We start from the raw sequence: 13,816 nt of genomic DNA, 5'->3' as shown, positions 1-13,816 counted from the left end.
TTTTGAAAAGACAATTTTTTTTCAATAATTTTCACTTTTAGTACGTAAAAAAACTTTCTTAGACAATTTTTAATGACGTTAGTTTCAAACAAAAAGAATTAGACAGTTTCGCAAAAAAAAATTATTTTTCACTGTATGAAATGTCTTAGAAAAATTTTTTTGAAAAGACAATTTTTTTTCAATAACTTTCACTTTTAGTACGTAAAAATACTTTCTTAGACAATTTTTAATGACGTTAGTTTCAAACAAAAAGAATTAGACAGTTTCGCAAAAAAAAAATTATTTTTCACTGTATGAAATGTCTTAGAAAATTTTTTTGAAAAGACAATTTTTTTTCAATAATTTCCACTTTTAGTACGTAAAAAAACTTTCTTAGACAATTTTTAATGACGTTAGTTTCAAACAAAAAGAATTAGACAGTTTCGCAAAAAAAAATTATTTTTCACTGTATGAAACGTCTTAGAAAAATTTTTTTGAAAAGACAATTTTTTTTCAATAATTTTCACTTTTAGTACGTAAAAAAACTATCTTAGACAATTTTTAATGACGTTAGTTTCAAACAAACAGATTTAGACAGTTTCGCAAAAAAAAATTATTTTTCACTGTATGAAATGTCTTAGAAAAGTTTTTTTGAAAAGACAATTTTTTTTCAATAATTTTCACTTTTAGTACGTAAAAAAACTTTCTTAGACAATTTTTAATGACGTTAGTTTCAAACAAAAAGAATTGGATAGTTTCGCAAAAAAAAATTATTTTTCACTGTATGAAATGTCTTAGAAAAATTTTTGAAAATTTTTTTTGAAAAGAAAGTTTTTTTCAATAATTTTCACTTTTAGTACGTAAAAAAACTTTCTTAGACAATTTTTAATGACGTTTGTTTCAAACAAAAAGAATTAGACAGTTTTGCAAAAAAAAAATTATTTTTCACTGTATGAAATGTCTTAGAAAATTGTTTTGAAAAGACAATTTTTTTTCAATAATTTTCACTTTTAGTACGTAAAAAAACTATCTTAGACAATTTTTAATGACGTTAGTTTCAAACAAACAGAATTAGACAGTTTCGCAAAAAAAAATTATTTTTCACTGTATGAAATGTCTTAGAAAAGTTTTTTTGAAAAGACAATTTTTTTTCAATAATTTTCACTTTTAGTACGTAAAAAAACTTTCTTAGACAATTTTTAATGACGTTAGTTTCAAACAAAAAGAATTGGATAGTTTCGCAAAAAAAAATTATTTTTCACTGTATGAAATGTCTTAGAAAAATTTTTGAAAATTTTTTTTGAAAAGAAAGTTTTTTTCAATAATTTTCACTTTTAGTACGTAAAAAAGTTTTCTTAGACAATTTTTAATGACGTTAGTTTCAAACAAAAACAACTAGACAGTTTCGCAAAAAAAAATTATTTTTCACAGTATGAAATGTCTTAGAAAAATTTTTAAAAATTTTTTTTGAAAAGAAAATTTTTTTCAATAATTTTCACTTTTAGTACGTAAAAAAACTTTCTTAGACAATTTTTAATGACGTTAGTTTCAAACAAAAAGAATTAGACAGTTTCGCAAAAAAAAATTATTTTTCACTGTATGAAATGTCTTAGAAAAATGTTTTTGAAAAGACAATTTTTTTTCAATAATTTTCACTTTTAGTACGTAAAAAAACTTTCTTAGACAATTTTTAATGACGTTAGTTTCAAACAAAAAGAATTAGACAGCTTCGCAAAAAAAAATTATTTTTCACTGTATGAAATGTTTTAGAAAAATTTTTGAAAATTTCTTTTGAAAAGAAAATTTTTTTCAATAACTTTCACTTTTAGTACGTAAAAAAACTTTCTTAGACAGTTTTTAATGACGTTAGTTTCAAACAAAAAGAATTAGACAGTTTCGCAAAAAAAAATTATTTTTCACTGTATGAAATGTCTTAGAAAAATGTTTTTGAAAAGACAATTTTTTTTCAATAATTTTCACTTTTAGTACGTAAAAAAACTATCTTAGACAATTTTTAATGACGTTAGTTTCAAACAAAAAGAATTAGACAGTTTCGCAAAAAAAAATTATTTTTCACTGTATGAAATGTCTTAGAAAAGTTTTTTTGAAAAGACAATTTTTTTTCAATAATTTTCACTTTTAGTACGTAAAAAAACTTTCTTAGACAATTTTTAATGACGTTAGTTTCAAACAAAAAGAATTGAATAGTTTCGCAAAAAAAATTATTTTTCACTGTATGAAATGTCTAAGAAAAATTTTTGAAAATTTTTTTTGAAAAGAAAGTTTTTTTCAATAATTTTCACTTTTAGTACGTAAAAAAACTTTCTTAGACAATTTTTAATGACGTTAGTTTCAAACAAAAAGAATTAGACAGTTTTGCAAAAAAAAAATTATTTTTCACTGTATGAAATGTCTTAGAAAATTGTTTTGAAAAGACAATTTTTTTTCAATAATTTTCACTTTTAGTACGTAAAAAAACTATGTGAAGAAAGGCGTTCTTCCCGGCTATCAGCACAAGGCTGATTACTCACTAGCACAGCGAGCAGCAGTAACGCTTCGCTAACCAGAACGGTGTAGCTTCCACGCTAGCCATAAAGACCTCCAATTAAACGTTTAAGTTATTTTGGCAGCCGATTGTAGCATGCCTTTGTAGCATACCGGGAAGAACGCCTTTCTTCACATAACCCACCCCAGGCACCTGCTGGTTTTGTTGGCTCTTTCTTTCCACAAAGATAAGAGTTAAACTGACTGGTAAAGCGGCGGTCGATTACTCAAGTGGCAAGAATACGGTGCAATACTGATGAGCCCAGCCTCATGGGCGAAACACGTGTCTATCGCTGTCTATTCGATGCTACAATCGGCTGCCAAAATAACTTAAACGTTTAATTGGAGGTCTTTATGGCTAGCGTGGAAGCTACACCGTTCTGGTTAGCGAAGCGTTACTGCTGCTCGCTGTGCTAGTGAGTAATCAGCCTTGTGCTGATAGCCGGGAAGAACGCCTTTCTTCACATAACCCACCCCAGGCACCTGCTGGTTTTGTTGGCTCTTTCTTTCCACAAAGATAAGAGTTAAACTGACTGGTAAAGCGGCGGTCGATTACTCAAGTGGCAAGAATACGGTGCGATACTGATGAGCCCAGCCTCATGGGCGAAACACGTGTCTATCGCTGTCTATTCGATGCTACAATCGGCTGCCAAAATAACTTAAACGTTTAATTGGAGGTCTTTATGGCTAGCGTGGAAGCTACACCGTTCTGGTTAGCGAAGCGTTACTGCTGCTCGCTGTGCTAGTGAGTAATCAGCCTTGTGCTGATAGCCGGGAAGAACGCCTTTCTTCACATAACCCACCCCAGGCACCTGCTGGTTTTGTTGGCTCTTTCTTTCCACAAAGATAAGAGTTAAACTGACTGGTAAAGCGGCGGTCGATTACTCAAGTGGCAAGAATACGGTGCGATACTGATGAGCCCAGCCTCATGGGCGAAACACGTGTCTATCGCTGTCTATTCGATGCTACAATCGGCTGCCAAAATAACTTAAACGTTTAATTGGAGGTCTTTATGGCTAGCGTGGAAGCTACACCGTTCTGGTTAGCGAAGCGTTACTGCTGCTCGCTGTGCTAGTGAGTAATCAGCCTTGTGCTGATAGCCGGGAAGAACGCCTTTCTTCACATAACCCACCCCAGGCACCTGCTGGTTTTGTTGGCTCTTTCTTTCCACAAAGATAAGAGTTAAACTGACTGGTAAAGCGGCGGTCGATTACTCAAGTGGCAAGAATACGGTGCGATACTGATGAGCCCAGCCTCATGGGCGAAACACGTGTCTATCGCTGTCTATTCGATGCTACAATCGGCTGCCAAAATAACTTAAACGTTTAATTGGAGGTCTTTATGGCTAGCGTGGAAGCTACACCGTTCTGGTTAGCGAAGCGTTACTGCTGCTCGCTGTGCTAGTGAGTAATCAGCCTTGTGCTGATAGCCGGGAAGAACGCCTTTCTTCACATAACCCACCCCAGGCACCTGCTGGTTTTGTTGGCTCTTTCTTTCCACAAAGATAAGAGTTAAACTGACTGGTAAAGCGGCGGTCGATTACTCAAGTGGCAAGAATACGGTGCGATACTGATGAGCCCAGCCTCATGGGCGAAACACGTGTCTATCGCTGTCTATTCGATGCTACAATCGGCTGCCAAAATAACTTAAAAAAACTATCTTAGACAATTTTTAATGACGTTAGTTTCAAACAAACAGAATTAGACAGTTTCGCAAAAAAAAATTATTTTTCACTGTATGAAATGTCTTAGAAAAGTTTTTTTGAATAGACAATTTTTTTTCAATAATTTTCACTTTTAGTACGTAAAAAAACTTTCTTAGACAATTTTTAATGACGTTAGTTTCAAACAAAAAGAATTGGATAGTTTCGCAAAAAAAAATTATTTTTCACTGTATGAAATGTCTTAGAAAAATTTTTGAAAATTTTTTTTGAAAAGAAAGTTTTTTTCAATAATTTTCACTTTTAGTACGTAAAAAAGTTTTCTTAGACAATTTTTGATGACGTTAGTTTCAAACAAAAACAACTAGACAGTTTCGCAAAAAAAAATTATTTTTCACAGTATGAAATGTCTTAGAAAAATTTTTAAAAATTTTTTTTGAAAAGAAAATTTTTTTCAATAATTTTCACTTTTAGTACGTAAAAAAACTTTCTTAGACAATTTTTAATGACGTTAGTTTCAAACAAAAAGAATTAGACAGTTTCGCAAAAAAAAATTATTTTTCACTGTATGAAATGTCTTAGAAAAATGTTTTTGAAAAGACAATTTTTTTTCAATAATTTTCACTTTTAGTACGTAAAAAAACTTTCTTAGACAATTTTTAATGACGTTAGTTTCAAACAAAAAGAATTAGACAGCTTCGCAAAAAAAAATTATTTTTCACTGTATGAAATGTTTTAGAAAAATTTTTGAAAATTTCTTTTGAAAAGAAAATTTTTTTCAATAACTTTCACTTTTAGTACGTAAAAAAAACTTTCTTAGACAGTTTTTAATGACGTTAGTTTCAAACAAAAAGAATTAGACAGTTTCGCAAAAAAAAATTATTTTTCACTGTATGAAATGTCTTAGAAAAATGTTTTTGAAAAGACAATTTTTTTTCAATAATTTTCACTTTTAGTACGTAAAAAAACTATCTTAGACAATTTTTAATGACGTTAGTTTCAAACAAAAAGAATTAGACAGTTTCGCAAAAAAAAATTATTTTTCACTGTATGAAATGTCTTAGAAAAATTTTTTTGAAAAGACAATTTTCTTTCAATAATTTTCACTTTTAGTACGTAAAAAAACTTTCTTAGACAATTTTTAATGACGTTAGTTTCAAACAAAAAGAATTAGACAGTTTCGCAAAAAAAAATTATTTTCACTGTATGAAATGTCTTGGATAAATTCTTTGAAAAGAAAATTTTTTTCAATAATTTTCACTTTTAGTACGTAAAAAAACTTTCTTAGACAATTTTTAATGACGTTAGTTTCAAACAAAAAGAATTAGACAGTTTCGCAAAAAAAAATTATTTTTCACTGTATGAAATGTCTTAGAAAAATTTTTTTGAAAAGACAATTTTTTTTCAATAATTTTCACTTTTAGTACGTAAAAAAACTTTTTTAGACAATTTTTAATGACGTTAGTTTCAAACAAAAAGAATTAGACAGTTTCGCAAAAAAAAATTATTTTTCACTGTATGAAATGTCTTAGAAAAGTTTTTTTGAAAAGACAATTTTTTTTCAATAATTTTCACTTTTAGTACGTAAAAAAGTTTTCTTAGACAATTTTTATTGACGTTAGTTTCAAACAAAAAGAATTAGACAGTTTCGCAAAAAAAAATTATTTTTCACTGTATGAAATGTCTTAGAAAAATATTTTTGAAAAGACAATTTTTTTCAATAATTTTCACTTTTAGTACGTAAAAAAACTTTCTTAGACAATTTTTAATGACGTTAGTTTCAAACAAAGAGAATTAGACAGTTTCGCAAAAAAAAATTATTTTTCACTGTATGAAATGTCTTAGAAAAATATTTTTAAAAAGAAAAATTTTTTTCAATAATCTTCACTTTTAGTACGTAAAAAAACTTTCTTAGACAATTTTTAATGACGTTAGTTTCAAACAAAAAGAATTGGATAGTTTCGCAAAAAAAAATTATTTTTCACTGTATGAAATGTCTTAGAAAAATTTTTGAAAATTTTTTTTGAAAAGAAAGTTTTTTTCAATAATTTTCACTTTTAGTACGTAAAAAAACTTTCTTAGACAATTTTTAATGACGTTAGTTTCAAACAAAAAGAACTAGACAGTTTCGCAAAAAAAAATTATTTTTCACTGTCTGAAATGTCTTAGAAAAATTTTAAAAAATTTTTTTTGAAAAGAAAGTTTTTTTCAATAATTTTCACTTTTAGTACGTAAAAATACTTTCTTAGACAATTTTTAATGACGTTAGTTTCAAACAAAAAGAATTAGACAGTTTCGCAAAAAAAAAATTATTTTTCACTGTATGAAATGTCTTAGAAAATTTTTTTGAAAAGACAATTTTTTTTCAATAATTTTCACTTTTAGTACGTAAAAAAACTTTCTTAGACAATTTTTAATGACGTTAGTTTCAAACAAAAAGAATTAGACAGTTTCGCAAAAAAAAATTATTTTTCACTGTATGAAATGTCTTAGAAAAATTTTTTTGAAAAGACAATTTTTTTTCAATAATTTTCACTTTTAGTACGTAAAAAAACTATCTTAGACAATTTTTAATGACGTTAGTTTCAAACAAACAGATTTAGACAGTTTCGCAAAAAAAAATTATTTTTCACTGTATGAAATGTCTTAGAAAATATTTTTGAAAAGACAATTTTATTTCAATAATTTTCACTTTTAGTACGTAAAAAAACTTTCTTAGACAATTTTTAATGACGTTAGTTTCAAACAAAAAGAATTGGATAGTTTCGCAAAAAAAAATTATTTTTCACTGTATGAAATGTCTTAGAAAAATTTTTGAAAATTTTTTTTGAAAAGAAAGTTTTTTTCAATAATTTTCACTTTTAGTACGTAAAAAAACTTTCTTAGACAATTTTTAATGACGTTAGTTTCAAACAAAAAGAATTAGACAGTTTTGCAAAAAAAAAATTATTTTTCACTGTATGAAATGTCTTAGAAAAAAGTTTTTTTGAAAAGACAATTTTTTTTCAATAATTTTCACTTTTAGTACGTAAAAAAACTTTCTTAGACAATTTTTAATGACGTTAGTTTCAAACAAAAAGAATTGGATAGTTTCGCAAAAAAAAATTATTTTTCACTGTATGAAATGTCTTAGAAAAATTTTTGAAAATTTTTTTTGAAAAGAAAGTTTTTTTCAATAATTTTCACTTTTAGTACGTAAAAAAACTTTCTTAGACAATTTTTAATGACGTTAGTTTCAAACAAAAACAACTAGACAGTTTCGCAAAAAAAAATTATTTTTCACAGTATGAAATGTCTTAGAAAAATTTTTAAAAATTTTTTTTGAAAAGAACATTTTTTTCAATAATTTTCACTTTTAGTACGTAAAAAAAATTTCTTAGACAATTTTTAATGACGTTAGTTTCAAACAAAATGAATTAGACAGTTTCGCAAAAAAAAATTATTTTTCACTGTATGAAATGTCTTAGAAAAATGTTTTTGAAAAGACAATTTTTTTTCAATAATTTTCACTTTTAGTACGTAAAAAAACTATCTTAGACAATTTTTAATGACGTTAGTTTCAAACAAAAAGAATTAGACAGTTTCGCAAAAAAAAATTATTTTCACTGTATGAAATGTCTTGGATAAATTCTTTGAAAAGAAAATTTTTTTCAATAATTTTCACTTTTAGTACGTAAAAAAACTTTCTTAGACAATTTTTAATGACGTTAGTTTCAAACAAAAAGAATTAGACAGTTTCGCAAAAAAAAATTATTTTTCACTGTATGAAATGTCTTAGAAAAATTTTTTTGAAAAGACAATTTTTTTTCAATAATTTTCACTTTTAGTACGTAAAAAAACTTTCTTAGACAATTTTTAATGACGTTAGTTTCAAACAAAAAGAATTAGACAGTTTCGCAAAAAAAAATTATTTTTCACTGTATGAAATGTCTTAGAAAAGTTTTTTTGAAAAGACAATTTTTTTTCAATAATTTTCACTTTTAGTACGTAAAAAAGTTTTCTTAGACAATTTTTATTGACGTTAGTTTCAAACAAAGAGAATTAGACAGTTTCGCAAAAAAAAATTATTTTTCACTGTATGAAATGTCTTAGAAAAATATTTTTAAAAAGAAAAATTTTTTTCAATAATCTTCACTTTTAGTACGTAAAAAAACTTTCTTAGACAATTTTTAATGACGTTAGTTTCAAACAAAAAGAATTGGATAGTTTCGCAAAAAAAAATTATTTTTCACTGTATGAAATGTCTTAGAAAAATTTTTGAAAATTTTTTTTGAAAAGAAAGTTTTTTTCAATAATTTTCACTTTTAGTACGTAAAAAAACTTTCTTAGACAATTTTTAATGACGTTAGTTTCAAACAAAAATAACTAGACAGTTTCGCAAAAAAAAATTATTTTTCACTGTATGAAATGTCTTAGAAAAATTTTTAAAAATTTTTTTGAAAAGAAAATTTTTTTCAATAATTTTCACTTTTAGTACGTAAAAAAACTTTCTTAGACAATTTTTAATGACGTTAGTTTCAAACAAAAAGAATTAGACAGTTTCGCAAAAAAAAATTATTTTTCACTGTATGAAATGTCTTAGAAAAATTTTTTTGAAAAGACAATTTTTTTTCAATAATTTTCACTTTTAGTACGTAAAAAAACTTTCTTAGACAATTTTTAATGACGTTAGTTTCAAACAAAAAGAATTAGACAGCTTCGCAAAAAAAAATTATTTTTCACTGTATGAAATGTTTTAGAAAAATTTTTGAAAATTTCTTTTGAAAAGAAAATTTTTTTCAATAACTTTCACTTTTAGTACGTAAAAAAACTTTCTTAGACAGTTTTTAATGACGTTAGTTTCAAACAAAAAGAATTAGACAGTTTCGCAAAAAAAATTATTTTTCACTGTATGAAATGTCTTAGAAAAATGTTTTTGAAAAGACAATTTTTTTTCAATAATTTTCACTTTTAGTACGTAAAAAAACTTTCTTAGACAATTTTTAATGACGTTAGTTTCAAACAAAAAGAATTAGACAGTTTCGCAAAAAAAAATTATTTTTCACTGTATGAAATGTCTTAGAAAAGTTTTTTTGAAAAGACAATTTTTTTTCAATAATTTTCACTCTTAGTACGTAAAAAAACTTTCTTAGACAATTTTTAATGACGTTAGTTTCAAACAAAAAGAATTGGATAGTTTCGCAAAAAAAATTATTTTTCACTGTATGAAATGTCTTAGAAAAATTTTTGAAAATTTTTTTTGAAAAGAAAGTTTTTTTCAATAATTTTCACTTTTAGTACGTAAAAAAACTTTCTTAGACAATTTTTAATGACGTTAGTTTCAAACAAAAAGAATTGGATAGTTTCGCAAAAAAAAATTATTTTTCACTGTATGAAATGTCTTAGAAAAATATTTTTGAAAAGACAATTTTTTTTCAATAATTTTCACTTTTAGTACGTAAAAAAACTTTCTTAGACAATTTTTAATGACGTTAGTTTCAAACAAAAAGAACTAGACAGTTTCGCAAAAAAAAATTATTTTTCACTGTATGAAATGTCTTAGAAAATGAAAAGAAATTTTTTTTCAATAATTTTCACTTTTAGTACGTAAAAAAACTTTCTTAGACAATTTTTAATGACGTTAGTTACAAACAAAAAGAATTAGACAGTTTCGCAAAAAAAAATTATTTTTCACTGTATGAAATGTCTTAGAAAAATATTTTTGAAAAGACAATTTTTTTTCAATAATTTTCACTTTTAGTACGTAAAAAAACTTTCTTAGACAATTTTTAATGACGTTAGTTTCAAACAAAAAGAATTAGACAGTTTCGCAAAAAAAAATTATTTTTCACTGTATGAAATGTCTTAGAAAAATATTTTTGAAAAGACAATTTTTTTTCAATAGTTTTCACTTTTAGTACGTAAAAAAACTTTCTTAGACAATTTTTAATGACGTTAGTTTCAAACAAAAAGAATTAGACAGTTTCGCAAAAAAAAATTATTTTTCACTGTATGAAATGTCTTAGAAAAATTTTTTTGAAAAGACAATTTTTTTTCAATAATTTTCACTTTTAGTACGTAAAAATACTTTCTTAGACAATTTTTAATGACGTTAGTTTCAAACAAAAAGAATTAGACAGTTTCGCAAAAAAAAAATTATTTTTCACTGTATGAAATGTCTTAGAAAATTTTTTTGAAAAGACAATTTTTTTTCAATAATTTCCACTTTTAGTACGTAAAAAAACTTTCTTAGACAATTTTTAATGACGTTAGTTTCAAACAAAAAGAATTAGACAGTTTCGCAAAAAAAAATTATTTTTCACTGTATGAAATGTCTTAGAAAAGTTTTTTTGAAAAGACAATTTTTTTTTCAATAATTTTCACTTTTAGTACGTAAAAAAACTTTCTTAGACAATTTTTAATGACGTTAGTTTCAAACAAAAAGAATTGGATAGTTTCGCAAAAAAAAATTATTTTTCACTGTATGAAATGTCTTAGAAAAATTTTTGAAAATTTTTTTTGAAAAGAAAGTTTTTTTCAATAATTTTCACTTTTAGTACGTAAAAAAACTTTCTTAGACAATTTTTAATGACGTTAGTTTCAAACAAAAAGAATTAGACAGTTTTGCAAAAAAAAAATTATTTTTCACTGTATGAAATGTCTTAGAAAATTGTTTTGAAAAGACAATTTTTTTCAATAACTTTCACTTTTAGTACGTAAAAAAACTATCTTAGACAATTTTTAATGACGTTAGTTTCAAACAAACAGAATTAGACAGTTTCGCAAAAAAAAAGTATTTTTCACTGTATGAAATGTCTTAGAAAAGTTTTTTTGAAAAGACAATTTTTTTTCAATAATTTTCACTTTTAGTACGTAAAAAAACTTTCTTAGACAATTTTTAATGACGTTAGTTTCAAACAAAAAGAATTGGATAGTTTCGCAAAAAAAAATTATTTTTCACTGTATGAAATGTCTTAGAAAAATTTTTGAAAATTTTTTTTGAAAAGAAAGTTTTTTTCAATAATTTTCACTTTTAGTACGTAAAAAAACTTTCTTAGACAATTTTTAATGACGTTAGTTTCAAACAAAAACAACTAGACAGTTTCGCGAAAAAAAATTATTTTTCACTGTATGAAATGTCTTAGAAAAGTTTTTTTGAAAAGACAATTTTTTTTCAATAATTTTCACTTTTAGAACGTAAAAAAACTTTCTTAGACAATTTTTAATGAGGTTAGTTTCAAACAAAAAGAATTAGACAGTTTCGCAAAAAAAAATTATTTTTCACTGTATGAAATGTCTTAGAAAAGTTTTTTTGAAAAGACAACTTTTTTTCAATAATTTTCACTTTTAGTACGTAAAAAAACTTTCTTAGACAATTTTTAATGACGTTAGTTTCAAACAAAAAGAATTAGACAGTTTCGCAAAAAAAAATTATTTTTCACTGTATGAAATGTCTTAGAAAAGTTTTTTTGAAAAGACAATTTTTTTTCAATAATTTTCACTTTTAGTACGTAAAAAAACTTTCTTAGACAATTTTTAATGAGGTTAGTTTCAAACAAAAAGAATTAGACAGTTTCGCAAAAAAAAATTATTTTTCACTGTATGAAATGTCTTAGAAAAGTTTTTTTGAAAAGACAACTTTTTTTCAATAATTTTCACTTTTAGTACGTAAAAAAACTTTCTTAGACAATTTTTAATGACGTTAGTTTCAAACAAAAAGAATTAGACAGTTTCGCAAAAAAAAATTATTTTTCACTGTATGAAATGTCTTAGAAAAATTTTTGGAAATTTTTTTTCAAAAGAAAGTTTTTTTCAATAATTTTCACTTTTAGTACGTAAAAATACTTTCTTAGACAATTTTTAATGACGTTAGTTTCAAACAAAAAGAATTAGACAGTTTCGCAAAAAAAAAAATTATTTTTCACTGTATGAAATGTCTTAGAAAAGTTTTTTTGAAAAGACAATTTTTTTTCAATAATTTTCACTTTTAGTACGTAAAAAAACTTTCTTAGACAATTTTTAATGAGGTTAGTTTCAAACAAAAAGAATTAGACAGTTTCGCAAAAAAAAATTATTTTTCACTGTATGAAATGTCTTAGAAAAGTTTTTTTGAAAAGATAATTTTTTTTCAATAATTTTCACTTTTAGTACGTAAAAAAACTTTCTTAGACAATTTTTAATGAGGTTAGTTTCAAACAAAAAGAATTAGACAGTTTCGCAAAAAAAAATTATTTTTCACTGTATGAAATGTCTTAGAAAAGTTTTTTTGAAAAGACAACTTTTTTTCAATAATTTTCACTTTTAGTACGTAAAAAAACTTTCTTAGACAATTTTTAATGACGTTAGTTTCAAACAAAAAGAATTAGACAGTTTCGCAAAAAAAAATTATTTTTCACTGTATGAAATGTCTTAGAAAAGTTTTTTTGAAAAGACAATTTTTTTTCAATAATTTTCACTTTTAGTACGTAAAAAAACTTTCTTAGACAATTTTTAATGACGTTAGTTTCAAACAAAAAGAATTAGACAGTTTCGCAAAAAAAAATTATTTTTCACTGTATGAAATGTCTTAGAAAAGTTTTTTTGAAAAGACAATTTTTTTTCAATAATTTTCACTTTTAGTACGTAAAAAAGTTTTCTTAGACAATTTTTAATGACGTTAGTTTCAAACAAAAAGAATTAGACAGTTTCGCAAAAAAAAATTATTTTTCACTGTATGAAATGTCTTAGAAAAATATTTTTGAAAAGACAATTTTTTTCAATAATTTTCACTTTTAGTACGTAAAAAAACTTTCTTAGACAATTTTTAATGACGTTAGTTTCAAACAAAAAGAATTGGATAGTTTCGCAAAAAAAAATTATTTTTCACTGTATGAAATGTCTTAGAAAAGTTTTTGAAAATTTTTTTTGAAAAGAAAGTTTTTTTCAATAATTTTCACTTTTAGTACGTAAAAAAACTTTCTTAGACAATTTTTAATGACGTTAGTTTCAAACAAAAAGAACTAGACAGTTTCGCAAAAAAAAATTATTTTTCACTGTATGAAATGTCTTAGAAAAATTTTTAAAAATTTTTTTTGAAAAGAAAATTTTTTTCAATAATTTTCACTTTTAGTACGTAAAAAAACTTTCTTAGACAATTTTTAATGACGTTAGTTTCAAACAAAAAGAATTAGACAGTTTCGCAAAAAAAAAGCTATTTTTCACTGTATGAAATGTCTTAGAAAAATTTTTTTGAAAAGACAATTTTTTTTCAATAATTTTCACTTTTAGTACGTAAAAAAACTTTCTTAGACAATTTTTAATGACGTTAGTTTCAAACAAAAAGAATTAGACAGCTTCGCAAAAAAAAATTATTTTTCACTGTATGAAATGTTTTAGAAAAATTTTTGAAAATTTCTTTTGAAAAGAAAATTTTTTTCAATAACTTTCACTTTTAGTACGTAAAAAAACTTTCTTAGACAGTTTTTAATGACGTTAGTTTCAAACAAAAAGAATTAGACAGTTTCGCAAAAAAAAATTATTTTTCACTGTATGAAATGTCTTAGAAAAATGTTTTTGAAAAGACAATTTTTTTTCAATAATTTTCACTTTTAGTACGTAAAAAAACTTTCTTAGACAATTTTTAATGACGTTAGTTTCAAACAAAAAGAATTAGAC

Source organism: Aplidium turbinatum, chromosome 7, assembly GCF_918807975.1.
Source record: "Aplidium turbinatum chromosome 7, kaAplTurb1.1, whole genome shotgun sequence".
Classification (NCBI taxonomy): domain Eukaryota; kingdom Metazoa; phylum Chordata; class Ascidiacea; order Aplousobranchia; family Polyclinidae; genus Aplidium; species Aplidium turbinatum.
This window is presented reverse-complemented; position numbering follows the sequence as displayed.